This window comes from Ascaphus truei, unplaced genomic scaffold (assembly GCF_040206685.1).
Source record: "Ascaphus truei isolate aAscTru1 unplaced genomic scaffold, aAscTru1.hap1 HAP1_SCAFFOLD_97, whole genome shotgun sequence".
Lineage (NCBI taxonomy): Eukaryota > Metazoa > Chordata > Amphibia > Anura > Ascaphidae > Ascaphus > Ascaphus truei.
This window is the reverse complement of record NW_027457309.1, coordinates 1,194,140-1,220,636: the sequence shown is the minus strand read 5'-3', so window position 1 is coordinate 1,220,636 and position 26,497 is coordinate 1,194,140. Positions and strand designations below refer to the sequence as shown.

Here is a 26,497-nt window from a genome sequence, read left to right as displayed (position 1 = left end):
AAAGTAAAATAATGGCAGCGGTGGGATTTGAACCCACACCTCCTGAGAGACTGGAGCCTTAATCCAGCGCCTTAGACCGCTCGGCCACGCTACCTGCCGCTTGATCTGTGTGACAAATTGGGAGGTGGAAAAAATCTTTTTCGAAAAAAGTTGAATGTTTTATCAACAAAGTAAAAACATTCTACAGTATTTGCATGACCGAATTGTTTAAATTGCTTGAGGATCAACTGTTGTCATGAAGAATTTTATTTCCACTGTTTTTTAACTGCTTATAATAAATATATTAGAAAACTGAAAGGTTATCTATTTACTTGTGATGTTCAAAACTTTATCCCCAAATTTTGTTTTAAAAGCCCTACATTTGTTGTGACTTCATTTTAGATGTTTTCACCCTTCTCTGCTTTTTAATATCTGCCAAAAACTCAAGTTCTTTTTAACTTTTGAATAGTTTTCAGTTTCAATGTCTCCTTGCTTCAGAGATTACAGAGGCATGATTTATATTTTGTCTTGAAAATGGGGATGTAATTCTATGTTTGCTAAAGATTTCATACAGATTTTATTGTTATCAAAATAGAATGTCACCTATTACAAAATACACTGTTTTCAATATATCAAAGCATCAAATCAGACGTACACAAACCAGATGACGCCTATGTGAAAAACAAAATATATCTTCACAAAGATGTCATCTCTAAAGTAAAATAATGGCAGCGGTGGGATTTGAACCCACGCCTCCTGAGAGACTGGAGCCTTAATCCAGCGCCTTAGACCGCTCGGCCACGCTACCTGCTGCTTGATCTGTGTGACAAATTGGGAGGTGGAAAAAATCTTTTTCGTAGAAAGTTGAATGTTTTATCAACAAAGTAAAAACATTCTACAGTATTTGCATGACCGAATTGTTTAAATTGCTTGAGGATCAACTGTTGTCATGAAGAATTTTATTTCCACTGTTTTTTAACTGCTTATAATAAATATATTAGAAAGCTGATAGGTTATCTATTTACTTGTGATGTTCAAAACTTTATCCCCAAATTTTGTTTTAAAAGCCCTACATTTGTTGTGACATCATTTTAGATGTTTTCACCCTTCTCTGCTTTTTAATATCTGCCACAAAATCAAGTTCTTTTTAACTTTTGAATTGTTTTCAGTTTCAATGCCTCCTTGTTTCAGAGATTACAGAGGCATGATTTATATTTTGTCTTGAAAATGGGCATGTAATTCTATGTTTGCTAAAGATTTCATACAGATTTTATTGTTATCGAAATAGAATGTCACCTACTACAAAATACACTGTTTTCAATATCTGTGTGACAAATTGGGAGGTGGAAAAAATCTTTTTCGTAGAAAGTTGAATGTTTTATCAACAAAGTAAAACAATTCTACAATATTTGCATGACCAACTTGTTTAAATTGCTTGAGGCTCAACTGTTGTCATTAAGAATTTTATTTCCACTGTTTTTTAACTGCTTATAATATATATATTAGAAAGCTGAAAGATTATCTATTTACTTGTGATGTTCAAAACTTTATCCCCAAATTTTGTTTTGAAAGCCCTACATTTGTTGTGACTTCATTTTAGATGTTTTCACCCTTCTCTGCTTTTTAATATCTGCCACAAAATCAAGTTCTTTTTAACTTTTGAATAGTTTTCAGTTTCAATGCCTCCTTGCTTCAGAGATTACAGAGGCATGATTTATATTTTGTCTTGAAAATGGGCATGTAATTCTATGTTTGCTAAAGATTTCATACAGATTTTATTGTTATCGAAATAGAATGTCACCTACTACTAAATACACTGTTTTCAATATATCAAAGCACCAAATCAGATGTACACAAAACAGATGACGTCTATGTGAAAAACAAAATATATCTTCACAAAGATGTCATCTCTAAAGTAAAATAATGGCAGCGGTGGGATTTTAAACCACGCCTCCTGAGAGACTGGAGCCTTAATCCAGCGCCTTAGACCGCTCAGCCACGCTACCTGCTGCTTGATTTGTGTGACAAACTAGGAGGTGGAAAAAATCTTTTTCGTAGAAAGTTGAATGTTTTATCAACAAAGTAAAACAATTCTACAATATTTGCATGACCAACTTGTTTAAATTTCTTGAGGCTCAACTGTTGTCATTAAGAATTTTATTTCCACTGTTTTTTAACTGCTTATAATAAATATATTAGAAAGCTGAAAGGTTATCTATTTACTTGTGATGTTCAAAACTTTATCCCCAAATTTTGTTTTAAAAGCCCTACATTTGTTGTGACTTCATTTTAGATGTTTTCACCCTTCTCTGCTTTTTAATATCTGCCACAAAATCAAGTTCTTTTTAACTTTTGAATTGTTTTCAGTTTCAAGGCCTCCTTGTTTCAGAGATTACAGAGGCATGATTTATATTTTGTCTTGAAAATGGGCATGTAATTCTATGTTTGCTAAAGATTTCATACAGATTTTATTGTTATCGAAATAGAATGTCACCTACTACAAAATACACTGTTTTCAATATCTGTGCGACAAATTGGGAGGTGGAAAAAATCTTTTTCGTAGAAAGTTGAATGTTTTATCAACAAAGTAAAACAATTCTACAATATTTGCATGACCAACTTGTTTAAATTGCTTGAGGCTCAACTGTTGTCATTAAGAATTTTATTTCCACTGTTTTTTAACTGCTTATAATATATATATTAGAAAGCTGAAAGATTATCTATTTACTTGTGATGTTCAAAACTTTATCCCCAAATTTTGTTTTGAAAGCCCTACATTTGTTGTGACTTCATTTTAGATGTTTTCACCCTTCTCTGCTTTTTAATATCTGCCACAAAATCAAGTTCTTTTTAACTTTTGAATAGTTTTCAGTTTCAATGCCTCCTTGCTTCAGAGATTACAGAGGCATGATTTATATTTTGTCTTGAAAATGGGCATGTAATTCTATGTTTGCTAAAGATTTCATACAGATTTTATTGTTATCAAAATAGAATGTCACCTATTACAAAATACACTGTTTTCAATATATCAAAGCACCAAATCAGACGTACACAAAACAGATGACGTCTATGTGAAAAACAAAATATATCTTCACAAAGATGTCATCTCTAAAGTAAAATAATGGCAGCGGTGGGATTTGAACCCACGCCTCCTGAGAGACTGGAGCCTTAATCCAGCGCCTTAGACCGCTCGGCCACGCTACCTACTGCTTGATTTGAGTGACAAATTAGGAGGTGGAAAAAATCTTTTTCATAGAAAGTTGAATGTTTTATCAACAAAGTAAAAACATTCTACAGTATTTGCATGACCGAATTGTTTAAATTGCTTGAGGATCAACTGTTGTCATGAAGAATTTTATTTCCACTGTTTTTTAACTGCTTATAATAAATATATTAGAAAGCTGAAAGATTATCTATTTACTTGTGTTGTTCAAAACTTTATCCCCAAATTTGGTTTTGAAAGCCCTACATTTGTTGTGACTTCATTTTAGATGTTTTCACCCTTCTCTGCTTTTTAATATCTGCCACAAACTCAAGTTCTTTTTAACTTTTGAATAGTTTTCAGTTTCAATGCCTCCTTGCTTCAGAGATTACAGAGGCATGATTTATATTTTGTCTTGAAAATGGGCATGTAATTCTATGTTTGCTAAAGATTTCATACAGATTTTATTGTTATCGAAATAGAATGTCACCTACTACAAAATACACTGTTTTCAATATATCAACGCACTAAATCAGACGTACACAAAACAGATGACGTCTATGTGAAAAACAAAATATATCTTCACAAAGATGTCATCTCTAAAGTAAAATAATGGCAACGGTGGGATTTGAACCCACGCCTCCTGAGAGACTGGAGCCTTAATCCAGCGCCTTAGACCGCTCGGCCACGCTACCTGCCGCTTGATCTGTGCGACAAATTGGGAGGTGGAAAAAATCTTTTTCGTAGAAAGTTGAATGTTTTATCAACAAAGTAAAACAATTCTACAATATTTGCATGACCAACTTGTTTAAATTTCTTGAGGCTCAACTGTTGTCATTAAGAATTTTATTTCCACTGTTTTTTAACTGCTTATAATAAATATATTAGAAAGCTGAAAGGTTATCTATTTACTTGTGATGTTCAAAACTTTATCCCCAAATTTTGTTTTAAAAGCCCTACATTTGTTGTGACTTCATTTTAGATGTTTTCACCCTTCTCTGCTTTTTAATATCTGCCACAAAATCAAGTTCTTTTTAACTTTTGAATTGTTTTCAGTTTCAAGGCCTCCTTGTTTCAGAGATTACAGAGGCATGATTTATATTTTGTCTTGAAAATGGGCATGTAATTCTATGTTTGCTAAAGATTTCATACAGATTTTATTGTTATCGAAATAGAATGTCACCTACTACAAAATACACTGTTTTCAATATCTGTGCGACAAATTGGGAGGTGGAAAAAATCTTTTTCGTAGAAAGTTGAATGTTTTATCAACAAAGTAAAACAATTCTACAATATTTGCATGACCAACTTGTTTAAATTGCTTGAGGCTCAACTGTTGTCATTAAGAATTTTATTTCCACTGTTTTTTAACTGCTTATAATATATATATTAGAAAGCTGAAAGATTATCTATTTACTTGTGATGTTCAAAACTTTATCCCCAAATTTTGTTTTGAAAGCCCTACATTTGTTGTGACTTCATTTTAGATGTTTTCACCCTTCTCTGCTTTTTAATATCTGCCACAAAATCAAGTTCTTTTTAACTTTTGAATAGTTTTCAGTTTCAATGCCTCCTTGCTTCAGAGATTACAGAGGCATGATTTATATTTTGTCTTGAAAATGGGCATGTAATTCTATGTTTGCTAAAGATTTCATACAGATTTTATTGTTATCAAAATAGAATGTCACCTATTACAAAATACACTGTTTTCAATATATCAAAGCACCAAATCAGACGTACACAAAACAGATGACGTCTATGTGAAAAACAAAATATATCTTCACAAAGATGTCATCTCTAAAGTAAAATAATGGCAGCGGTGGGATTTGAACCCACGCCTCCTGAGAGACTGGAGCCTTAATCCAGCGCCTTAGACCGCTCGGCCACGCTACCTGCCACTTGATCTGTGTGACAAATTGGGAGGTGGAAAAAATCTTTTTCGTAGAAAGTTGAATGTTTTATCAACAAAGTAAAACAATTCTACAATATTTGCATGACCAACTTGTTTAAATTTCTTGAGGCTCAACTGTTGTCATTAAGAATTTTATTTCCACTGTTTTTTAACTGCTTATAATATATATATTAGAAAGCTGAAAGATTATCTATTTACTTGTGATGTTCAAAACTTTATCCCCAAATTTTGTTTTGAAAGCCCTACATTTGTTGTGACTTCATTTTAGATGTTTTCACCCTTCTCTGCTTTTTAATATCTGCCACAAACTCAAGTTCTTTTTAACTTTTGAATAGTTTTCAGTTTCAATGCCTCCTTGCTTCAGAGATTACAGAGGCATGATTTATATTTTGTCTTGAAAATGGGCATGTAATTCTATGTTTGCTAAAGATTTCATACAGATTTTATTGTTATCGAAATAGAATGTCACCTACTACAAAATACACTGTTTTCAATATATCAACGCACTAAATCAGACGTACACAAAACAGATGACGTCTATGTGAAAAACAAAATATATCTTCACAAAGATGTCATCTCTAAAGTAAAATAATGGCAACGGTGGGATTTGAACCCACGCCTCCTGAGAGACTGGAGCCTTAATCCAGCGCCTTAGACCGCTCGGCCACGCTACCTGCTGCTTGATCTGTGCGACAAATTGGGAGGTGGAAAAAATCTTTTTCGTAGAAAGTTGAATGTTTTATCAACAAAGTAAAAACATTCTACAGTATTTGCATGACCGAATTGTTTAAATTGCTTTAGGATCAACTGTTGTCATTAAGAATTTTATTTCCACTGTTTTTTAACTGCTTATAATAAATATATTAGAAAGCTGAAAGGTTATCTATTTACTTGTGATGTTCAAAACTTTATCCCCAAATTTTGTTTTAAAAGCCCTACATTTGTTGTGACTTCATTTTAGATGTTTTCACCCTTCTCTGCTTTTTAATATCTGCCACAAAATCAAGTTCTTTTTAACTTTTGAATTGTTTTCAGTTTCAAGGCCTCCTTGTTTCAGAGATTACAGAGGCATGATTTATATTTTGTCTTGAAAATGGGCATGTAATTCTATGTTTGCTAAAGATTTCATACAGATTTTATTGTTATCGAAATAGAATGTCACCTACTACAAAATACACTGTTTTCAATATCTGTGCGACAAATTGGGAGGTGGAAAAAATCTTTTTCGTAGAAAGTTGAATGTTTTATCAACAAAGTAAAACAATTCTACAATATTTGCATGACCAACTTGTTTAAATTGCTTGAGGCTCAACTGTTGTCATTAAGAATTTTATTTCCACTGTTTTTTAACTGCTTATAATATATATAGTAGAAAGCTGAAAGATTATCTATTTACTTGTGATGTTCAAAACTTTATCCCCAAATTTTGTTTTGAAAGCCCTACATTTGTTGTGACTTCATTTTAGATGATTTCACCCTTCTCTGCTTTTTAATATCTGCCACAAAATCAAGTTCTTTTTAACTTTTGAATAGTTTTCAGTTTCAATGCCTCCTTGCTTCAGAGATTACAGAGGCATGATTTATATTTTGTCTTGAAAATGGGCATGTAATTCTATGTTTGCTAAAGATTTCATACAGATTTTATTGTTATCAAAATAGAATGTCACCTATTACAAAATACACTGTTTTCAATATATCAAAGCACCAAATCAGACGTACACAAAACAGATGACGTCTATGTGAAAAACAAAATATATCTTCACAAAGATGTCATCTCTAAAGTAAAATAATGGCAGCGGTGGGATTTGAACCCACGCCTCCTGAGAGACTGGAGCCTTAATCCAGCGCCTTAGACCGCTCGGCCACGCTACCTGCCACTTGATCTGTGTGACAAATTGGGAGGTGGAAAAAATCTTTTTCGTAGAAAGTTGAATGTTTTATCAACAAATTAAAACAATTCTACAATATTTGCATGACCAACTTGTTTAAATTGCTTGAGGCTCAACTGTTGTCATTAAGAATTTTATTTCCACTGTTTTTTAACTGCTTATAATATATATATTAGAAAGCTGAAAGATTATCTATTTACTTGTGATGTTCAAAACTTTATCCCCAAATTTTGTTTTGAAAGCCCTACATTTGTTGTGACTTCATTTTAGATGTTTTCACCCTTCTCTGCTTTTTAATATCTGCCACAAAATCAAGTTCTTTTTAACTTTTGAATAGTTTTCAGTTTCAATGCCTCCTTGCTTCAGAGATTACAGAGGCATGATTTATATTTTGTCTTGAAAATGGGCATGTAATTCTATGTTTGCTAAAGATTTCATACAGATTTTATTGTTATCAAAATAGAATGTCACCTATTACAAAATACACTGTTTTCAATATATCAAAGCACCAAATCAGACGTACACAAAACAGATGACGTCTATGTGAAAAACAAAATATATCTTCACAAAGATGTCATCTCTAAAGTAAAATAATGGCAGCGGTGGGATTTGAACCCACGCCTCCTGAGAGACTGGAGCCTTAATCCAGCGCCTTAGACTGCTCGGCCACGCTACCTGCCACTTGATCTGTGTGACAAATTGGGAGGTGGAAAAAATCTTTTTCGTAGAAAGTTGAATGTTTTATCAACAAAGTAAAACAATTCTACAATATTTGCATGACCAACTTGTTTAAATTTCTTGAGGCTCAACTGTTGTCATTAAGAATTTTATTTCCACTGTTTTTTAACTGCTTATAATATATATATTAGAAAGCTGAAAGATTATCTATTTACTTGTGATGTTCAAAACTTTATCCCCAAATTTTGTTTTGAAAGCCCTACATTTGTTGTGACTTCATTTTAGATGTTTTCACCCTTCTCTGCTTTTTAATATCTGCCACAAACTCAAGTTCTTTTTAACTTTTGAATAGTTTTCAGTTTCAATGCCTCCTTGCTTCAGAGATTACAGAGGCATGATTTATATTTTGTCTTGAAAATGGGCATGTAATTCTATGTTTGCTAAAGATTTCATACAGATTTTATTGTTATCGAAATAGAATGTCACCTACTACAAAATACACTGTTTTCAATATCTGTGTGACAAATTGGGAGGTGGAAAAAATCTTTTTCGTAGAAAGTTGAATGTTTTATCAACAAAGTAAAACAATTCTACAATATTTGCATGACCAACTTGTTTAAATTGCTTGAGGCTCAACTGTTGTCATTAAGAATTTTATTTCCACTGTTTTTTAACTGCTTATAATATATATATTAGAAAGCTGAAAGATTATCTATTTACTTGTTGAATGTTTTATCAACAAAGTGAAAACATTCTACAGTATTTGCATAACCGAATTGTTTAAATTGCTTTAGGATCAACTGTTGTCATGAAGAATTTTATTTCCACTGTTTTTTAACTACTTATAATAAATATATTAGAAAGCTGAAAGGTTATCTATTTACTTGTGATGTTCAAAACTTTATCCCCAAATTTTGTTTTAAAAGCCCTACATTTGTTGTGACTTCATTTTAGATGTTTTCACCCTTCTCTGCTTTTTAATATCTGCCACAAAATCAAGTTCTTTTTAACTTTTGAATTGTTTTTAGTTTCAAGGCCTCCTTGTTTCAGAGATTACAGAGGCATGATTTATATTTTGTCTTGAAAATTGGCATGTAATTCTATGTTTGCTAAAGATTTCATACAGATTTTATTGTTATCGAAATAGAATGTCACCTACTACAAAATACACTGTTTTCAATATCTGTGTGACAAATTGGGAGGTGGAAAAAATCTTTTTCGTAGAAAGTTGAATGTTTTATCAACAAAGTAAAACAATTCTACAATATTTGCATGACCAACTTATTTAAATTTCTTGAGGCTCAACTGTTGTCATTAAGAATTTTATTTCCACTGTTTTTTAACTGCTTATAATATATATATTAGAAAGCTGAAAGATTATCTATTTACTTGTGATGTTCAAAACTTTATCCCCAAATTTTGTTTTGAAAGCCCTACATTTGTTGTGACTTCATTTTAGATGTTTTCACCCTTCTCTGCTTTTTAATATCTGCCACAAACTCAAGTTCTTTTTAACTTTTGAATAGTTTTCAGTTTCAATGCCTCCTTGCTTCAGAGATTACAGAGGCATGATTTATATTTTGTCTTAAAAATGGGCATGTAATTCTATGTTTGCTAAAGATTTCATACAGATTTTATTGTTATCGAAATAGAATGTCACCTACTACAAAATATACTGTTTTCAATATCTGTGTGACAAATTGGGAGGTGGAAAAAATCTTTTTCGTAGAAAGTTGAATGTTTTATCAACAAAGTAAAACAATTCTACAATATTTGCATGACCAACTTATTTAAATTTCTTGAGGCTCAACTGTTGTCATTAAGAATTTTATTTCCACTGTTTTTTAACTGCTTATAATATATATATTAGAAAGCTGAAAGATTATCTATTTACTTGTGATGTTCAAAACTTTATCCCCAAATTTTGTTTTGAAAGCCCTACATTTGTTGTGACTTCATTTTAGATGTTTTCACCCTTCTCTGCTTTTTAATATCTGCCACAAAATCAAGTTCTTTTTAACTTTTGAATAGTTTTCAGTTTCAATGCCTCCTTGCTTCAGAGATTACAGAGGCATGATTTATATTTTGTCTTGAAAATGGGCATGTAATTCTATGTTTGCTAAAGATTTCATACAGATTTTATTGTTATCAAAATAGAATGTCACCTATTACAAAATACACTGTTTTCAATATATCAAAGCACCAAATCAGACGTACACAAAACAGATGACGTCTATGTGAAAAACAAAATATATCTTCACAAAGATGTCATCTCTAAAGTAAAATAATGGCAGCGGTGGGATTTGAACCCACGCCTCCTGAGAGACTGGAGCCTTAATCCAGCGCCTTAGACCGCTCGGCCACGCTACCTGCCACTTGATCTGTGTGACAAATTGGGAGGTGGAAAAAATCTTTTTCGTAGAAAGTTGAATGTTTTATCAACAAATTAAAACAATTCTACAATATTTGCATGACCAACTTGTTTAAATTGCTTGAGGCTCAACTGTTGTCATTAAGAATTTTATTTCCACTGTTTTTTAACTGCTTATAATATATATATTAGAAAGCTGAAAGATTATCTATTTACTTGTGATGTTCAAAACTTTATCCCCAAATTTTGTTTTGAAAGCCCTACATTTGTTGTGACTTCATTTTAGATGTTTTCACCCTTCTCTGCTTTTTAATATCTGCCACAAAATCAAGTTCTTTTTAACTTTTGAATAGTTTTCAGTTTCAATGCCTCCTTGCTTCAGAGATTACAGAGGCATGATTTATATTTTGTCTTGAAAATGGGCATGTAATTCTATGTTTGCTAAAGATTTCATACAGATTTTATTGTTATCAAAATAGAATGTCACCTATTACAAAATACACTGTTTTCAATATATCAAAGCACCAAATCAGACGTACACAAAACAGATGACGTCTATGTGAAAAACAAAATATATCTTCACAAAGATGTCATCTCTAAAGTAAAATAATGGCAGCGGTGGGATTTGAACCCACGCCTCCTGAGAGACTGGAGCCTTAATCCAGCGCCTTAGACCGCTCGGCCACGCTACCTGCCACTTGATCTGTGTGAAAAATTGGGAGGTGGAAAAAATCTTTTTCGTAGAAAGTTGAATGTTTTATCAACAAAGTAAAACAATTCTACAATATTTGCATGACCAACTTGTTTAAATTTCTTGAGGCTCAACTGTTGTCATTAAGAATTTTATTTCCACTGTTTTTTAACTGCTTATAATATATATATTAGAAAGCTGAAAGATTATCTATTTACTTGTGATGTTCAAAACTTTATCCCCAAATTTTGTTTTGAAAGCCCTACATTTGTTGTGACTTCATTTTAGATGTTTTCACCCTTCTCTGCTTTTTAATATCTGCCACAAACTCAAGTTCTTTTTAACTTTTGAATAGTTTTCAGTTTCAATGCCTCCTTGCTTCAGAGATTACAGAGGCATGATTTATATTTTGTCTTGAAAATGGGCATGTAATTCTATGTTTGCTAAAGATTTCATACAGATTTTATTGTTATCGAAATAGAATGTCACCTACTACAAAATACACTGTTTTCAATATATCAACGCACTAAATCAGACGTACACAAAACAGATGACGTCTATGTGAAAAACAAAATATATCTTCACAAAGATGTCATCTCTAAAGTAAAATAATGGCAACGGTGGGATTTGAACCCACGCCTCCTGAGAGACTGGAGCCTTAATCCAGCGCCTTAGACCGCTCGGCCACGCTACCTGCTGCTTGATCTGTGTGACAAATTGGGAGGTGGAAAAAATCTTTTTCGTAGAAAGTTGAATGTTTTATCAACAAAGTAAAAACATTCTACAGTATTTGCATGACCGAATTGTTTAAATTGCTTTAGGATCAACTGTTGTCATGAAGAATTTTATTTCCACTGTTTTTTAACTACTTATAATAAATATATTAGAAAGCTGAAAGATTATCTATTTACTTGTTGAATGTTTTATCAACAAAGTGAAAACATTCTACAGTATTTGCATAACCGAATTGTTTAAATTGCTTTAGGATCAACTGTTGTCATGAAGAATTTTATTTCCACTGTTTTTTAACTACTTATAATAAATATATTAGAAAGCTGAAAGGTTATCTATTTACTTGTGATGTTCAAAACTTTATCCCCAAATTTTGTTTTAAAAGCCCTACATTTGTTGTGACTTCATTTTAGATGTTTTCACCCTTCTCTGCTTTTTAATATCTGCCACAAAATCAAGTTCTTTTTAACTTTTGAATTGTTTTTAGTTTCAAGGCCTCCTTGTTTCAGAGATTACAGAGGCATGATTTATATTTTGTCTTGAAAATGGGCATGTAATTCTATGTTTGCTAAAGATTTCATACAGATTTTATTGTTATCGAAATAGAATGTCACCTACTACAAAATACACTGTTTTCAATATCTGTGTGACAAATTGGGAGGTGGAAAAAATCTTTTTCGTAGAAAGTTGAATGTTTTATCAACAAAGTAAAACAATTCTACAATATTTGCATGACCAACTTGTTTAAATTGCTTGAGGCTCAACTGTTGTCATTAAGAACTTTATTTCCACTGTTTTTTAACTACTTATAATATATATATTAGAAAGCTGAAAGATTATCTATTTACTTGTGATGTTCAAAACTTTATCCCCAAATTTTGTTTTGAAAGCCCTACATTTGTTGTGACTTCATTTTAGATGTTTTCACCCTTCTCTGCTTTTTAATATCTGCCACAAACTCAAGTTCTTTTTAACTTTTGAATAGTTTTCAGTTTCAATGCCTCCTTGCTTCAGAGATTACAGAGGCATGATTTATATTTTGTCTTAAAAATGGGCATGTAATTCTATGTTTGCTAAAGATTTCATACAGATTTTATTGTTATCGAAATAGAATGTCACCTACTACAAAATATACTGTTTTCAATATCTGTGTGACAAATTGGGAGGTGGAAAAAATCTTTTTCGTAGAAAGTTGAATGTTTTATCAACAAAGTAAAACAATTCTACAATATTTGCATGACCAACTTATTTAAATTTCTTGAGGCTCAACTGTTGTCATTAAGAATTTTATTTCCACTGTTTTTTAACTGCTTATAATATATATATTAGAAAGCTGAAAGATTATCTATTTACTTGTGATGTTCAAAACTTTATCCCCAAATTTTGTTTTGAAAGCCCTACATTTGTTGTGACTTCATTTTAGATGTTTTCACCCTTCTCTGCTTTTTAATATCTGCCACAAACTCAAGTTCTTTTTAACTTTTGAATTGTTTTCAGTTTCAAGGCCTCCTTGTTTCAGAGATTACAGAGGCATGATTTATAGTTTGTCTTGAAAATGGGCATGTAATTCTATGTTTGCTAAACATTTCATACAGATTTTATTGTTATCGAAATAGAATGTCACCTACTACAAAATACACTGTTTTCAATATCTGTGTGACAAATTGGGAGGTGGAAAAAATCTTTTTCGTAGAAAGTTGAATGTTTTATCAACAAAGTAAAACAATTCTACAATATTTGCATGACCAACTTGTTTAAATTGCTTGAGGCTCAACTGTTGTCATTAAGAATTTTATTTCCACTGTTTTTTAACTACTTATAATATATATTAGAAAGCTGAAAGATTATCTATTTACTTGTGATGTTCAAAACTTTATCCCCAAATTTTGTTTTGAAAGCCCTACATTTGTTGTGACTTCATTTTAGATGTTTTCACCCTTCTCTGCTTTTTAATATCTGCCACAAACTCAAGTTCTTTTTAACTTTTGAATAGTTTTCAGTTTCAATGCCTCCTTGCTTCAGAGATTACAGAGGCATGATTTATATTTTGTCTTGAAAATGGGCATGTAATTCTATGTTTGCTAAAGATTTCATACAGATTTTATTGTTATCGAAATAGAATGTCACCTACTACAAAATACACTGTTTTCAATATATCAACGCACTAAATCAGACGTACACAAAACAGATGATGTCTATGTGAAAAACAAAATATATCTTCACAAAGATGTCATCTCTAAAGTAAAATAATGGCAACGGTGGGATTTGAACCCACGCCTCCTGAGAGACTGGAGCCTTAATCCAGCGCCTTAGACCGCTCAGCCACGCTACCTGCTGCTTGATCTGTGCGACAAATTGGGAGGTGGAAAAAATCTTTTTCGTAGAAAGTTGAATGTTTTATCAACAAAGTAAAAACATTCTACAGTATTTGCATGACCGAATTGTTTAAATTGCTTTAGGATCAACTGTTGTCATGAAGAATTTTATTTCCACTGTTTTTTAACTACTTATAATAAATATATTAGAAAGCTGAAAGGTTATCTATTTACTTGTGATGTTCAAAACTTTATCCCCAAATTTTGTTTTAAAAGCCCTACATTTGTTGTGACTTCATTTTAGATGTTTTCACCCTTCTCTGCTTTTTAATATCTGCCACAAACTCAAGTTCTTTTTAACTTTTGAATAGTTTTCAGTTTCAATGCCTCCTTGCTTCAGAGATTACAGAGGCATGATTTATATTTTGTCTTGAAAATGGGCATGTAATTCTATGTTTGCTAAAGATTTCATACAGATTTTATTGTTATCGAAATAGAATGTCACCTACTACTAAATACACTGTTTTCAATATATCAAAGCACCAAATCAGACGTACACAAAACAGATGACGTCTATGTGAAAAACAAAATATATCTTCACAAAGATGTCATCTCTAAAGTAAAATAATGGCAGCGGTGGGATTTGAACCCACGCCTCCTGGGAGACTGGAGCCTTAATCCAGCGCCTTAGACCGCTCGGCCACGCTACCTGCCGCTTGATCTGTGCGACAAATTGGGAGGTGGAAAAAATCTTTTTCGTAGAAAGTTGAATGTTTTATCAACAAAGTAAAAACATTCTACAGTATTTGCATGACCGAATTGTTTAAATTGCTTTAGGATCAACTGTTGTCATTAAGAATTTTATTTCCACTGTTTTTTAACTGCTTATAATATATATATTAGAAAGCTGAAAGATTATCTATTTACTTGTGATGTTCAAAACTTTATCCCCAAATTTTGTTTTGAAAGCCTTACATTTGTTGTGACTTCATTTTAGATGTTTTCACCATTCTCTGCTTTTTAATATCTGCCACAAACTCAAGTTCTTTTTAACTTTTGAATAGTTTTCAGTTTCAATGCCTCCTTGCTTCAGAGATTACAGAGGCATGATTTATATTTTGTCTTGAAAATGGGCATGTAATTCTATGTTTGCTAAAGATTTCATACAGATTTTATTGTTATCAAAATAGAATGTCACCTATTACAAAATACACTGTTTTCAATATATCAAAGCACCAAATCAGACGTACACAAAACAGATGACGTCTATGTGAAAAACAAAATATATCTTCACAAAGATGTCATCTCTAAAGTAAAATAATGGCAGCGGTGGGATTTGAACCCACGCCTCCTGAGAGACTGGAGCCTTAATCCAGCGCCTTAGACTTCTCGGCCACGCTACCTGCCGCTTGATCTGTGTGAGAAATTGGGAGGTGGAAAAAATCTTTTTCGTAGAAAGTTGAATGTTTTATCAACAAAGTAAAACAATTCTACAATATTTGCATGACCAACTTGTTTAAATTGCTTGAGGCTCAACTGTTGTCATTAAAAATTTTATTTCCACTGTTTTTTAACTGCTTATAATATATATATTAGAAAGCTGAAAGATTATCTATTTACTTGTGATGTTCAAAACTTTATCCCCAAATTTAGTTTTGAAAGCCCTACATTTGTTGTGACTTCATTTTAGATGTTTTCACCCTTCTCTGCTTTTTAATATCTGCCACAAAATCAAGTTCTTTTTAACTTTTGAATAGTTTTCAGTTTCAATGCCTCCTTCCTTCAGAGATTACAGAGGCATGATTTATATTTTGTCTTGAAAATGGGCATGTAATTCTATGTTTGCTAAAGATTTCATACAGATTTTATTGTTATCAAAATAGAATGTCACCTATTACAAAATACACTGTTTTCAATATATCAAAGCACCAAATCAGACATACATAAAACAGATGACGTCTATGAGAAAAACAAAATATATCTTCACAAAGATGTCATCTCTAAAGTAAAATAATGGCAGCGGTGGGATTTGAACCCACGCCTCCTGAGAGACTGGAGCCTTAATCCAGCGCCTTAGACCTCTCGGCCACACTACCTGCCGCTTGATCTGTGTGAGAAATTGGGAGGTGGAAAAAATCTTTTTCGTAGAAAGTTGAATGTTTTATCAACAAAGTAAAACAATTCTACAATATTTGCATGACCAACTTGTTTAAATTGCTTGAGGCTCAACTGTTGTCATTAAAAATTTTATTTCCACTGTTTTTTAACTGCTTATAATATATATATTAGAAAGCTGAAAGATTATCTATTTACTTGTGATGTTCAAAACTTTATCCCCAAATTTTGTTTTGAAAGCCCTACATTTGTTGTGACTTCATTTTAGATGTTTTCACCCTTCTCTGCTTTTTAATATCTGCCACAAAATCAAGTTCTTTTTAACTTTTGAATAGTTTTCAGTTTCAATGCCTCCTTCCTTCAGAGATTACAGAGGCATGATTTATATTTTGTCTTGAAAATGGGCATGTAATTCTATGTTTGCTAAAGATTTCATACAGATTTTATTGTTATCAAAATAGAATGTCACCTATTACAAAATACACTGTTTTCAATATATCAAAGCACCAAATCAGACATACATAAAACAGATGACGTCTATGAGAAAAACAAAATATATCTTCACAAAGATGTCATCTCTAAAGTAAAATAATGGCAGCGGTGGGATTTGAACCCACGCCTCCTGAGAGACTGGAGCCTTAATCCAGCGCCTTAGACCTCTCGGCCACACTACCTGCCGCTTGATCTGTGTGAGAAATTGGGAGGTGGAAAAAATCTTTTTCGTAGAAAGTTGAATGTTTTATCAACAAAGTAAAACAATTCTACAATATTTGCATGACCAACTTGTTTAAATTGCTTGAGGCTCAACTGTTGTCATTAAGAATTTTATTTCCACTGTTTTTTAACTGCTTATAATATATATATTAGAAAGCTGAAAGATTATCTATTTACTTGTGATGTTCAAAACTTTATCCCCAAATTTTGTTTTGAAAGCCCTACATTTGTTGTGACTTCATTTGAGATGTTTTCACCCTTCTCTGCTTTTTAATATCTGCCACAAACTCAAGTTCTTTTTAACTTTTGAATAGTTTTCAGTTTCAATGCCTCCTTGCTTCAGAGATTACAGAGGCATGATTTATATTTTGTCTTGAAAATGGGCATGTAATTCTATGTTTGCTAAAGATTTCATACAGATTTTATTGTTATCAAAATAGAATGTCACCTATTACAAAATACACTGTTTTCAATATATCAAAGCACCAAATCAGACGTACACAAAACAGATGACGTCTATGTGAAAAACAAAATATATCTTCACAAAGATGTCATCTCTAAAGTAAAATAATGGCAGCGGTGGGATTTGAACCCACGCCTCCTGAGAGACTGGAGCCTTAATCCAGCGCCTTAGACTTCTCGGCCACGCTACCTGCCGCTTGATCTGTGTGACAAATTGGGAGGTGGAAAAAATCTTTTTCGTAGAAAGTTGAATGTTTTATCAACAAAGTAAAACAATTCTACAATATTTGCATGACCAACTTGTTTAAATTGCTTGAGGCTCAACTGTTGTCATTAAAAATTTTATTTCCACTGTTTTTTAACTGCTTATAATATATATATTAGAAAGCTGAAAGATTATCTATTTACTTGTGATGTTCAAAACTTTATCCCCAAATTTAGTTTTGAAAGCCCTACATTTGTTGTGACTTCATTTTAGATGTTTTCACCCTTCTCTGCTTTTTAATATCTGCCACAAAATCAAGTTCTTTTTAACTTTTGAATAGTTTTCAGTTTCAATGCCTCCTTCCTTCAGAGATTACAGAGGCATGATTTATATTTTGTCTTGAAAATGGGCATGTAATTCTATGTTTGCTAAAGATTTCATACAGATTTTATTGTTATCAAAATAGAATGTCACCTATTACAAAATACACTGTTTTCAATATATCAAAGCACCAAATCAGACATACATAAAACAGATGACGTCTATGAGAAAAACAAAATATATCTTCACAAAGATGTCATCTCTAAAGTAAAATAATGGCAGCGGTGGGATTTGAACCCACGCCTCCTGAGAGACTGGAGCCTTAATCCAGCGCCTTAGACCTCTCGGCCACACTACCTGCCGCTTGATCTGTGTGAGAAATTGGGAGGTGGAAAAAATCTTTTTCGTAGAAAGTTGAATGTTTTATCAACAAAGTAAAACAATTCTACAATATTTGCATGACCAACTTGTTTAAATTGCTTGAGGCTCAACTGTTGTCATTAAGAATTTTATTTCCACTGTTTTTTAACTGCTTATAATATATATATTAGAAAGCTGAAAGATTATCTATTTACTTGTGATGTTCAAAACTTTATCCCCAAATTTTGTTTTGAAAGCCCTACATTTGTTGTGACTTCATTTGAGATGTTTTCACCCTTCTCTGCTTTTTAATATCTGCCACAAACTCAAGTTCTTTTTAACTTTTGAATAGTTTTCAGTTTCAATGCCTCCTTGCTTCAGAGATTACAGAGGCATGATTTATATTTTGTCTTGAAAATGGGCATGTAATTCTATGTTTGCTAAAGATTTCATACAGATTTTATTGTTATCAAAATAGAATGTCACCTATTACAAAATACACTGTTTTCAATATATCAAAGCACCAAATCAGACGTACACAAAACAGATGACGTCTATGTGAAAAACAAAATATATCTTCACAAAGATGTCATCTCTAAAGTAAAATAATGGCAGCGGTGGGATTTGAACCCACGCCTCCTGAGAGACTGGAGCCTTAATCCAGCGCCTTAGACTTCTCGGCCACGCTACCTGCCGCTTGATCTGTGTGACAAATTGGGAGGTGGAAAAAATCTTTTTCGTAGAAAGTTGAATGTTTTATCAACAAAGTAAAAACATTCTACAGTACACTGTTTTCAATATCTGTGTGACAAATTGGGAGGTGGAAAAAATCTTTTTCGTAGAAAGTTGAATGTTTTATCAACAAAGTAAAACAATTCTACAATATTTGCATGACCAACTTGTTTAAATTGCTTGAGGCTCAACTGTTGTCATTAAGAACTTTATTTCCACTGTTTTTTAACTACTTATAATATATATATTAGAAAGCTGAAAGATTATCTATTTACTTGTGATGTTCAAAACTTTATCCCCAAATTTTGTTTTGAAAGCCCTACATTTGTTGTGACTTCATTTTAGATGTTTTCACCCTTCTCTGCTTTTTAATATCTGCCACAAACTCAAGTTCTTTTTAACTTTTGAATAGTTTTCAGTTTCAATGCCTCCTTGCTTCAGAGATTACAGAGGCATGATTTATATTTTGTCTTGAAAATGGGCATGTAATTCTATGTTTGCTAAAGATTTCATACAGATTTTATTGTTATCGAAATAGAATGTCACCTACTACAAAATATACTGTTTTCAATATCTGTGTGACAAATTGGGAGGTGGAAAAAATCTTTTTCGTAGAAAGTTGAATGTTTTATCAACAAAGTAAAACAATTCTACAATATTTGCATGACCAACTTGTTTAAATTTCTTGAGGCTCAACTGTTGTCATTAAGAATTTTATTTCCACTGTTTTTTAACTGCTTATAATATATATATTAGAAAGCTGAAAGATTATCTATTTACTTGTGATGTTCAAAACTTTATCCCCAAATTTTGTTTTGAAAGCCCTACATTTGTTGTGACTTCATTTTAGATGTTTTCACCCTTCTCTGCTTTTTAATATCTGCCACAAACTCAAGTTCTTTTTAACTTTTGAATTGTTTTCAGTTTCAAGGCCTCCTTGTTTCAGAGATTACAGAGGCATGATTTATATTTTGTCTTGAAAATGGGCATGTAATTCTATGTTTGCTAAAGATTTCATACAGATTTTATTGTTATCGAAATAGAATGTCACCTACTACAAAATACACTGTTTTCAATATCTGTGTGACAAATTGGGAGGTGGAAAAAATCTTTTTCGTAGAAAGTTGAATGTTTTATCAACAAAGTAAAACAATTCTACAATATTTGCATGACCAACTTGTTTAAATTGCTTGAGGCTCAACTCTTGTCATTAAGAATTTTATTTCCACTGTTTTTTAACTACTTATAATATATATATTAGAAAGCTGAAAGATTATCTATTTACTTGTGATGTTCAAAACTTTATCCCCAAATTTTGTTTTGAAAGCCCTACATTTGTTGTGACTTCATTTTAGATGTTTTCACCCTTCTCTGCTTTTTAATATCTGCCACAAACTCAAGTTCTTTTTAACTTTTGAATAGTTTTCAGTTTCAATGCCTCCTTGCTTCAGAGATTACAGAGGCATGATTTATATTTTGTCTTGAAAATGGGCATGTAATTCTATGTTTGCTAAAGATTTCATACAGATTTTATTGTTATCGAAATAGAATGTCACCTACTACAAAATATACTGTTTTCAATATCTGTGTGACAAATTGGGAGGTGGAAAAAATCTTTTTCGTAGAAAGTTGAATGTTTTATCAACAAAGTAAAACAATTCTACAATATTTGCATGACCAACTTGTTTAAATTTCTTGAGGCTCAACTGTTGTCATTAAGAATTTTATTTCCACTGTTTTTTAACTGCTTATAATATATATATTAGAAAGCTGAAAGATTATCTATTTACTTGTGATGTTCAAAACTTTATCCCCAAATTTTGTTTTGAAAGCCCTACATTTGTTGTGACTTCATTTTAGATGTTTTCACCCTTCTCTGCTTTTTAATATCTGCCACAAACTCAAGTTCTTTTTAACTTTTGAATTGTTTTCAGTTTCAAGGCCTCCTTGTTTCAGAGATTACAGAGGCATGATTTATATTTTGTCTTGAAAATGGGCATGTAATTCTATGTTTGCTAAAGATTTCATACAGATTTTATTGTTATCGAAATAGAGTGTCACCTACTACAAAATACACTGTTTTCAATATCTGTGTGACAAATTGGGAGGTGGAAAAAATCTTTTTCGTAGAAAGTTGAATGTTTTATAACAAAGTAAAACAATTCTACAATATTTGCATGACCAACTTGTTTAAATTTCTTGAGGCTCAACTGTTGTCATTAAGAATTTTATTTCCACTGTTTTTTTAAATGCTTATAATATATATATTAGAAAGCTGAAAGATTATCTATTTACTTGTGATGTTCAAAACTTTATCCCCAAATTTTGTTTTAAAAGCCCTACATTTGTTGTGACTTCATTTTAGATGTTTTCACCCTTCTCTGCTTTTTAATATCTGCCACAAACTCAAGTTCTTTTTAACTTTTGAATAGTTTTCAGTTTCAATGCCTCCTTGCTTCAGAGATTACAGAGGCATGATTTATATTTTGTCTTAAAAATGGGCATGTAATTCTATGTTTGCTAAAGATTTCATACAGATTTTATTGTTATCGAAATAGAATGTCACCTACTACTAAATACACTGTTTTCAATATATCAAAGCACCAAATCAGACGTACACAAAACAGATGACGTCTATGTGAAAAACAAAATATATCTTCACAAAGATGTCATCTCTAAAGTAAAATAATGGCAGCGGTGGGATTTGAACCCACGCCTCCTGAGAGACTGGAGCCTTAATCCAGCGCCTTAGACTGCTCGGCCACGCTACCTGCTGCTTGATCTGTGTGACAAATTGGGAGGTGGAAAAAATCTTTTTCGTAGAAAGTTGAATGTTTTATCAACAAAGTAAAAACATTCTACAGTATTTGCATGACCGAATTGTTTAAATTGCTTGAGGATCAACTGTTGTCATGAAGAATTTTATTTCCACTGTTTTTTAACTGCTTATAATAAATATATTATCTATTTACTTGTGATGTTCAAAACTTTATCCCCAAATTTTGTTTTAAAAGCCCTACATTTGTTGTGACATCATTTTAGATGTTTTCACCCTTCTCTGCTTTTTAATATCTGCCACAAAATCAAGTTCTTTTTAACTTTTGAATTGTTTTCAGTTTCAATGCCTCCTTGTTTCAGAGATTACAGAGGCATGACCGAATTGTTTAAATTGCTTGAGGATCAACTGTTGTCATGAAGAATTTTATTTCCACTGTTTTTTAACTGCTTATAATAAATATATTAGAAAGCTGAAAGGTTATCTATTTACTTGTGATGTTCAAAACTTTATCCCCAAATTTTGTTTTAAAAGCCCTACATTTGTTGTGACTTCATTTTAGATGTTTTCACCCTTCTCTGCTTTTTAATATCTGCCACAAAATCAAGTTCTTTTTAACTTTTGAATAGTTTTCAGTTTCAATGCCTCCTTGCTTCAGAGATTACAGAGGCATGATTTATATTTTGTCTTGAAAATGGGCATGTAATTCTATGTTTGCTACAGATTTCATACAGATTTTATTGTTATCGAAATAGAATGTCACCTACTACAAAATACACTGTTTTCAATATCTGTGTGACAAATTGGGAGGTGGAAAAAATCTTTTTCGTAGAAAGTTGAATGTTTTATCAACAAAGTAAAACAATTCTACAATATTTGCATGACCAACTTGTTTAAATTGCTTGAGGCTCAACTGTTGTCATTAAGAATTTTATTTCCACTGTTTTTTTAAATGCTTATAATATATATATTAGAAAGCTGAAAGATTATCTATTTACTTGTGATGTTCAAAACTTTATCCCCAAATTTTGTTTTAAAAGCCCTACATTTGTTATGACTTCATTTTAGATGTTTTCACCCTTCTCTGCTTTTTAATATCTGCCACAAACTCAAGTTCTTTTTAACTTTTGAATAGTTTTCAGTTTCAATGCCTCCTTGCTTCAGAGATTACAGAGGCATGATTTATATTTTGTCTTGAAAATGGGCATGTAATTCTATGTTTGCTACAGATTTCATACAGATTTTATTGTTATCGAAATAGAATGTCACCTACTACAAAATACACTGTTTTCAATATCTGTGTGACAAATTGGGAGGTGGAAAAAATCTTTTTCGTAGAAAGTTGAATGTTTTATCAACAAAGTAAAACAATTCTACAATATTTGCATGACCAACTTGTTTAAATTGCTTGAGGCTCAACTGTTGTCATTAAAAATTTTATTTCCACTGTTTTTTAACTGCTTATAATATATATATTAGAAAGCTGAAAGATTATCTATTTACTTGTGATGTTCAAAACTTTATCCCCAAATTTTGTTTTGAAAGCCCTACATTTGTTGTGACTTCATTTTAGATGTTTTCACCCTTCTCTGCTTTTTAATATCTGCCACAAAATCAAGTTCTTTTTAACTTTTGAATAGTTTTCAGTTTCAATGCCTCCTTCCTTCAGAGATTACAGAGGCATGATTTATATTTTGTCTTGAAAATGGGCATGTAATTCTATGTTTGCTAAAGATTTCATACAGATTTTATTGTTATCAAAATAGAATGTCACCTATTACAAAATACACTGTTTTCAATATATCAAAGCACCAAATCAGACATACATAAAACAGATGACGTCTATGAGAAAAACAAAATATATCTTCACAAAGATGTCATCTCTAAAGTAAAATAATGGCAGCGGTGGGATTTGAACCCACGCCTCCTGAGAGACTGGAGCCTTAATCCAGCGCCTTAGACCTCTCGGCCACACTACCTGCCGCTTGATCTGTGTGAGAAATTGGGAGGTGGAAAAAATCTTTTTCGTAGAAAGTTGAATGTTTTATCAACAAAGTAAAACAATTCTACAATATTTGCATGACCAACTTGTTTAAATTGCTTGAGGCTCAACTGTTGTCATTAAGAATTTTATTTCCACTGTTTTTTTAAATGCTTATAATATATATATTAGAAAGCTGAAAGATTATCTATTTACTTGTGATGTTCAAAACTTTATCCCCAAATTTTGTTTTAAAAGCCCTACATTTGTTGTGACTTCATTTTAGATGTTTTCACCCTTCTCTGCTTTTTAATATCTGCCACAAACTCAAGTTCTTTTTAACTTTTGAATAGTTTTCAGTTTCAATGCCTCCTTGCTTCAGAGATTACAGAGGCATGATTTATATTTTGTCTTGAAAATGGGCATGTAATTCTATGTTTGCTAAAGATTTCATACAGATTTTATTGTTATCGAAATAGAATGTCACCTACTACTAAATACACTGTTTTCAATATATCAAAGCACCAAATCAGACGTACACAAAACAGATGACGTCTATGTGAAAAACAAAATATATCTTCACAAAGATGTCATCTCTAAAGTAAAATAATGGCAGCGGTGGGATTTGAACCCACGCCTCCTGAGAGACTGGAGCCTTAATCCAGCGCCTTAGACTGCTCGGCCACGCTACCTGCTGCTTGATCTGTGTGACAAATTGGGAGGTGGAAAAAATCTTTTTCGTAGAAAGTTGAATGTTTTATCAACAAAGTAAAAACATTCTACAGTATTTGCATGACCGAATTGTTTAAATTGCTTGAGGATCAACTGTTGTCATGAAGAATTTTATTTCCACTGTTTTTTAACTGCTTATAATAAATATATTATCTATTTACTTGTGATGTTCAAAACTTTATCCCCAAATTTTGTTTTAAAAGCCCTACATTTGTTGTGACATCATTTTAGATGTTTTCACCCTTCTCTGCTTTTTAATATCTGCCACAAAATCAAGTTCTTTTTAACTTTTGAATTGTTTTCAGTTTCAATGCCTCCTTGTTTCAGAGATTACAGAGGCATGACCGAATTGTTTAAATTGCTTGAGGATCAACTGTTGTCATGAAGAATTTTATTTCCACTGTTTTTTAACTGCTTATAATAAATATATTAGAAAGCTGAAAGGTTATCTATTTACTTGTGATGTTCAAAACTTTATCCCCAAATTTTGTTTTAAAAGCCCTACATTTGTTGTGACTTCATTTTAGATGTTTTCACCCTTCTCTGCTTTTTAATATCTGCCACAAAATCAAGTTCTTTTTAACTTTTGAATAGTTTTCAGTTTCAATGCCTCCTTGCTTCAGAGATTACAGAGGCATGATTTATATTTTGTCTTGAAAATGGGCATGTAATTCTATGTTTGCTACAGATTTCATACAGATTTTATTGTTATCGAAATAGAATGTCACCTACTACAAAATACACTGTTTTCAATATCTGTGTGACAAATTGGGAGGTGGAAAAAATCTTTTTCGTAGAAAGTTGAATGTTTTATCAACAAAGTAAAACAATTCTACAATATTTGCATGACCAACTTGTTTAAATTGCTTGAGGCTCAACTGTTGTCATTAAGAATTTTATTTCCACTGTTTTTTTAAATGCTTATAATATATATATTAGAAAGCTGAAAGATTATCTATTTACTTGTGATGTTCAAAACTTTATCCCCAAATTTTGTTTTAAAAGCCCTACATTTGTTATGACTTCATTTTAGATGTTTTCACCCTTCTCTGCTTTTTAATATCTGCCACAAACTCAAGTTCTTTTTAACTTTTGAATAGTTTTCAGTTTCAATGCCTCCTTACTTCAGAGATTACAGAGGCATGATTTATATTTTGTCTTGAAAATGGGCATGTAATTCTATGTTTGCTACAGATTTCATACAGATTTTATTGTTATCGAAATAGAATGTCACCTACTACAAAATACACTGTTTTCAATATCTGTGTGACAAATTGGGAGGTGGAAAAAATCTTTTTCGTAGAAAGTTGAATGTTTTATCAACAAAGTAAAACAATTCTACAATATTTGCATGACCAACTTGTTTAAATTGCTTGAGGCTCAACTGTTGTCATTAAAAATTTTATTTCCACTGTTTTTTAACTGCTTATAATATATATATTAGAAAGCTGAAAGATTATCTATTTACTTGTGATGTTCAAAACTTTATCCCCAAATTTTGTTTTGAAAGCCCTACATTTGTTGTGACTTCATTTTAGATGTTTTCACCCTTCTCTGCTTTTTAATATCTGCCACAAAATCAAGTTCTTTTTAACTTTTGAATAGTTTTCAGTTTCAATGCCTCCTTCCTTCAGAGATTACAGAGGCATGATTTATATTTTGTCTTGAAAATGGGCATGTAATTCTATGTTTGCTAAAGATTTCATACAGATTTTATTGTTATCAAAATAGAATGTCACCTATTACAAAATACACTGTTTTCAATATATCAAAGCACCAAATCAGACATACATAAAACAGATGACGTCTATGAGAAAAACAAAATATATCTTCACAAAGATGTCATCTCTAAAGTAAAATAATGGCAGCGGTGGGATTTGAACCCACGCCTCCTGAGAGACTGGAGCCTTAATCCAGCGCCTTAGACCTCTCGGCCACACTACCTGCCGCTTGATCTGTGTGAGAAATTGGGAGGTGGAAAAAATCTTTTTCGTAGAAAGTTGAATGTTTTATCAACAAAGTAAAACAATTCTACAATATTTGCATGACCAACTTGTTTAAATTGCTTGAGGCTCAACTGTTGTCATTAAGAATTTTATTTCCACTGTTTTTTAACTGCTTATAATATATATATTAGAAAGCTGAAAGGTTATCTATTTACTTGTGATGTTCAAAACTTTATCCCCAAATTTTGTTTTGAAAGCCCTACATTTGTTGTGACTTCATTTGAGATGTTTTCACCCTTCTCTGCTTTTTAATATCTGCCACAAACTCAAGTTCTTTTTAACTTTTGAATAGTTTTCAGTTTCAATGCCTCCTTGCTTCAGAGA

General features: G+C 31.9%; 24 non-coding genes across 24 annotated transcripts; all 24 read right to left on the bottom strand.

Annotated features, from left to right (window-relative positions):
* Positions 1–12: 12 nt before the first annotated feature.
* Positions 13–94, bottom strand: TRNAL-AAG (transfer RNA leucine (anticodon AAG)). Its single transcript has one exon. It is a non-coding gene; the product is annotated as a tRNA-Leu (tRNA).
* Positions 95–705: 611 nt separating this feature from the next.
* On the bottom strand, positions 706–787 carry TRNAL-AAG (transfer RNA leucine (anticodon AAG)). The gene has a single exon. It is a non-coding gene; the product is annotated as a tRNA-Leu (tRNA).
* A 1,116-nt stretch (positions 788–1,903) lies between these two features.
* TRNAL-AAG (transfer RNA leucine (anticodon AAG)) lies at positions 1,904–1,985 on the bottom strand. Its single transcript has one exon. It is a non-coding gene; the product is annotated as a tRNA-Leu (tRNA).
* Positions 1,986–3,101: 1,116 nt separating this feature from the next.
* On the bottom strand, positions 3,102–3,183 carry TRNAL-AAG (transfer RNA leucine (anticodon AAG)). Its single transcript has one exon. It is a non-coding gene; the product is annotated as a tRNA-Leu (tRNA).
* A 611-nt stretch (positions 3,184–3,794) lies between these two features.
* Positions 3,795–3,876, bottom strand: TRNAL-AAG (transfer RNA leucine (anticodon AAG)). The gene has a single exon. It is a non-coding gene; the product is annotated as a tRNA-Leu (tRNA).
* A 1,116-nt stretch (positions 3,877–4,992) lies between these two features.
* TRNAL-AAG (transfer RNA leucine (anticodon AAG)) lies at positions 4,993–5,074 on the bottom strand. The gene has a single exon. It is a non-coding gene; the product is annotated as a tRNA-Leu (tRNA).
* A 611-nt stretch (positions 5,075–5,685) lies between these two features.
* TRNAL-AAG (transfer RNA leucine (anticodon AAG)) lies at positions 5,686–5,767 on the bottom strand. Its single transcript has one exon. It is a non-coding gene; the product is annotated as a tRNA-Leu (tRNA).
* Positions 5,768–6,883: 1,116 nt separating this feature from the next.
* TRNAL-AAG (transfer RNA leucine (anticodon AAG)) lies at positions 6,884–6,965 on the bottom strand. Its single transcript has one exon. It is a non-coding gene; the product is annotated as a tRNA-Leu (tRNA).
* A 611-nt stretch (positions 6,966–7,576) lies between these two features.
* On the bottom strand, positions 7,577–7,658 carry TRNAL-AAG (transfer RNA leucine (anticodon AAG)). Its single transcript has one exon. It is a non-coding gene; the product is annotated as a tRNA-Leu (tRNA).
* A 2,290-nt stretch (positions 7,659–9,948) lies between these two features.
* On the bottom strand, positions 9,949–10,030 carry TRNAL-AAG (transfer RNA leucine (anticodon AAG)). The gene has a single exon. It is a non-coding gene; the product is annotated as a tRNA-Leu (tRNA).
* A 611-nt stretch (positions 10,031–10,641) lies between these two features.
* On the bottom strand, positions 10,642–10,723 carry TRNAL-AAG (transfer RNA leucine (anticodon AAG)). Its single transcript has one exon. It is a non-coding gene; the product is annotated as a tRNA-Leu (tRNA).
* Positions 10,724–11,334: 611 nt separating this feature from the next.
* On the bottom strand, positions 11,335–11,416 carry TRNAL-AAG (transfer RNA leucine (anticodon AAG)). The gene has a single exon. It is a non-coding gene; the product is annotated as a tRNA-Leu (tRNA).
* Positions 11,417–13,704: 2,288 nt separating this feature from the next.
* On the bottom strand, positions 13,705–13,786 carry TRNAL-AAG (transfer RNA leucine (anticodon AAG)). The gene has a single exon. It is a non-coding gene; the product is annotated as a tRNA-Leu (tRNA).
* A 611-nt stretch (positions 13,787–14,397) lies between these two features.
* On the bottom strand, positions 14,398–14,479 carry TRNAL-AAG (transfer RNA leucine (anticodon AAG)). Its single transcript has one exon. It is a non-coding gene; the product is annotated as a tRNA-Leu (tRNA).
* A 611-nt stretch (positions 14,480–15,090) lies between these two features.
* TRNAL-AAG (transfer RNA leucine (anticodon AAG)) lies at positions 15,091–15,172 on the bottom strand. The gene has a single exon. It is a non-coding gene; the product is annotated as a tRNA-Leu (tRNA).
* A 611-nt stretch (positions 15,173–15,783) lies between these two features.
* TRNAL-AAG (transfer RNA leucine (anticodon AAG)) lies at positions 15,784–15,865 on the bottom strand. Its single transcript has one exon. It is a non-coding gene; the product is annotated as a tRNA-Leu (tRNA).
* Positions 15,866–16,476: 611 nt separating this feature from the next.
* Positions 16,477–16,558, bottom strand: TRNAL-AAG (transfer RNA leucine (anticodon AAG)). The gene has a single exon. It is a non-coding gene; the product is annotated as a tRNA-Leu (tRNA).
* A 611-nt stretch (positions 16,559–17,169) lies between these two features.
* Positions 17,170–17,251, bottom strand: TRNAL-AAG (transfer RNA leucine (anticodon AAG)). Its single transcript has one exon. It is a non-coding gene; the product is annotated as a tRNA-Leu (tRNA).
* A 611-nt stretch (positions 17,252–17,862) lies between these two features.
* Positions 17,863–17,944, bottom strand: TRNAL-AAG (transfer RNA leucine (anticodon AAG)). The gene has a single exon. It is a non-coding gene; the product is annotated as a tRNA-Leu (tRNA).
* Positions 17,945–18,555: 611 nt separating this feature from the next.
* TRNAL-AAG (transfer RNA leucine (anticodon AAG)) lies at positions 18,556–18,637 on the bottom strand. Its single transcript has one exon. It is a non-coding gene; the product is annotated as a tRNA-Leu (tRNA).
* Positions 18,638–21,367: 2,730 nt separating this feature from the next.
* TRNAL-AAG (transfer RNA leucine (anticodon AAG)) lies at positions 21,368–21,449 on the bottom strand. The gene has a single exon. It is a non-coding gene; the product is annotated as a tRNA-Leu (tRNA).
* Positions 21,450–23,351: 1,902 nt separating this feature from the next.
* On the bottom strand, positions 23,352–23,433 carry TRNAL-AAG (transfer RNA leucine (anticodon AAG)). Its single transcript has one exon. It is a non-coding gene; the product is annotated as a tRNA-Leu (tRNA).
* A 612-nt stretch (positions 23,434–24,045) lies between these two features.
* Positions 24,046–24,127, bottom strand: TRNAL-AAG (transfer RNA leucine (anticodon AAG)). The gene has a single exon. It is a non-coding gene; the product is annotated as a tRNA-Leu (tRNA).
* A 1,902-nt stretch (positions 24,128–26,029) lies between these two features.
* Positions 26,030–26,111, bottom strand: TRNAL-AAG (transfer RNA leucine (anticodon AAG)). Its single transcript has one exon. It is a non-coding gene; the product is annotated as a tRNA-Leu (tRNA).
* Positions 26,112–26,497: the final 386 nt, after the last annotated feature.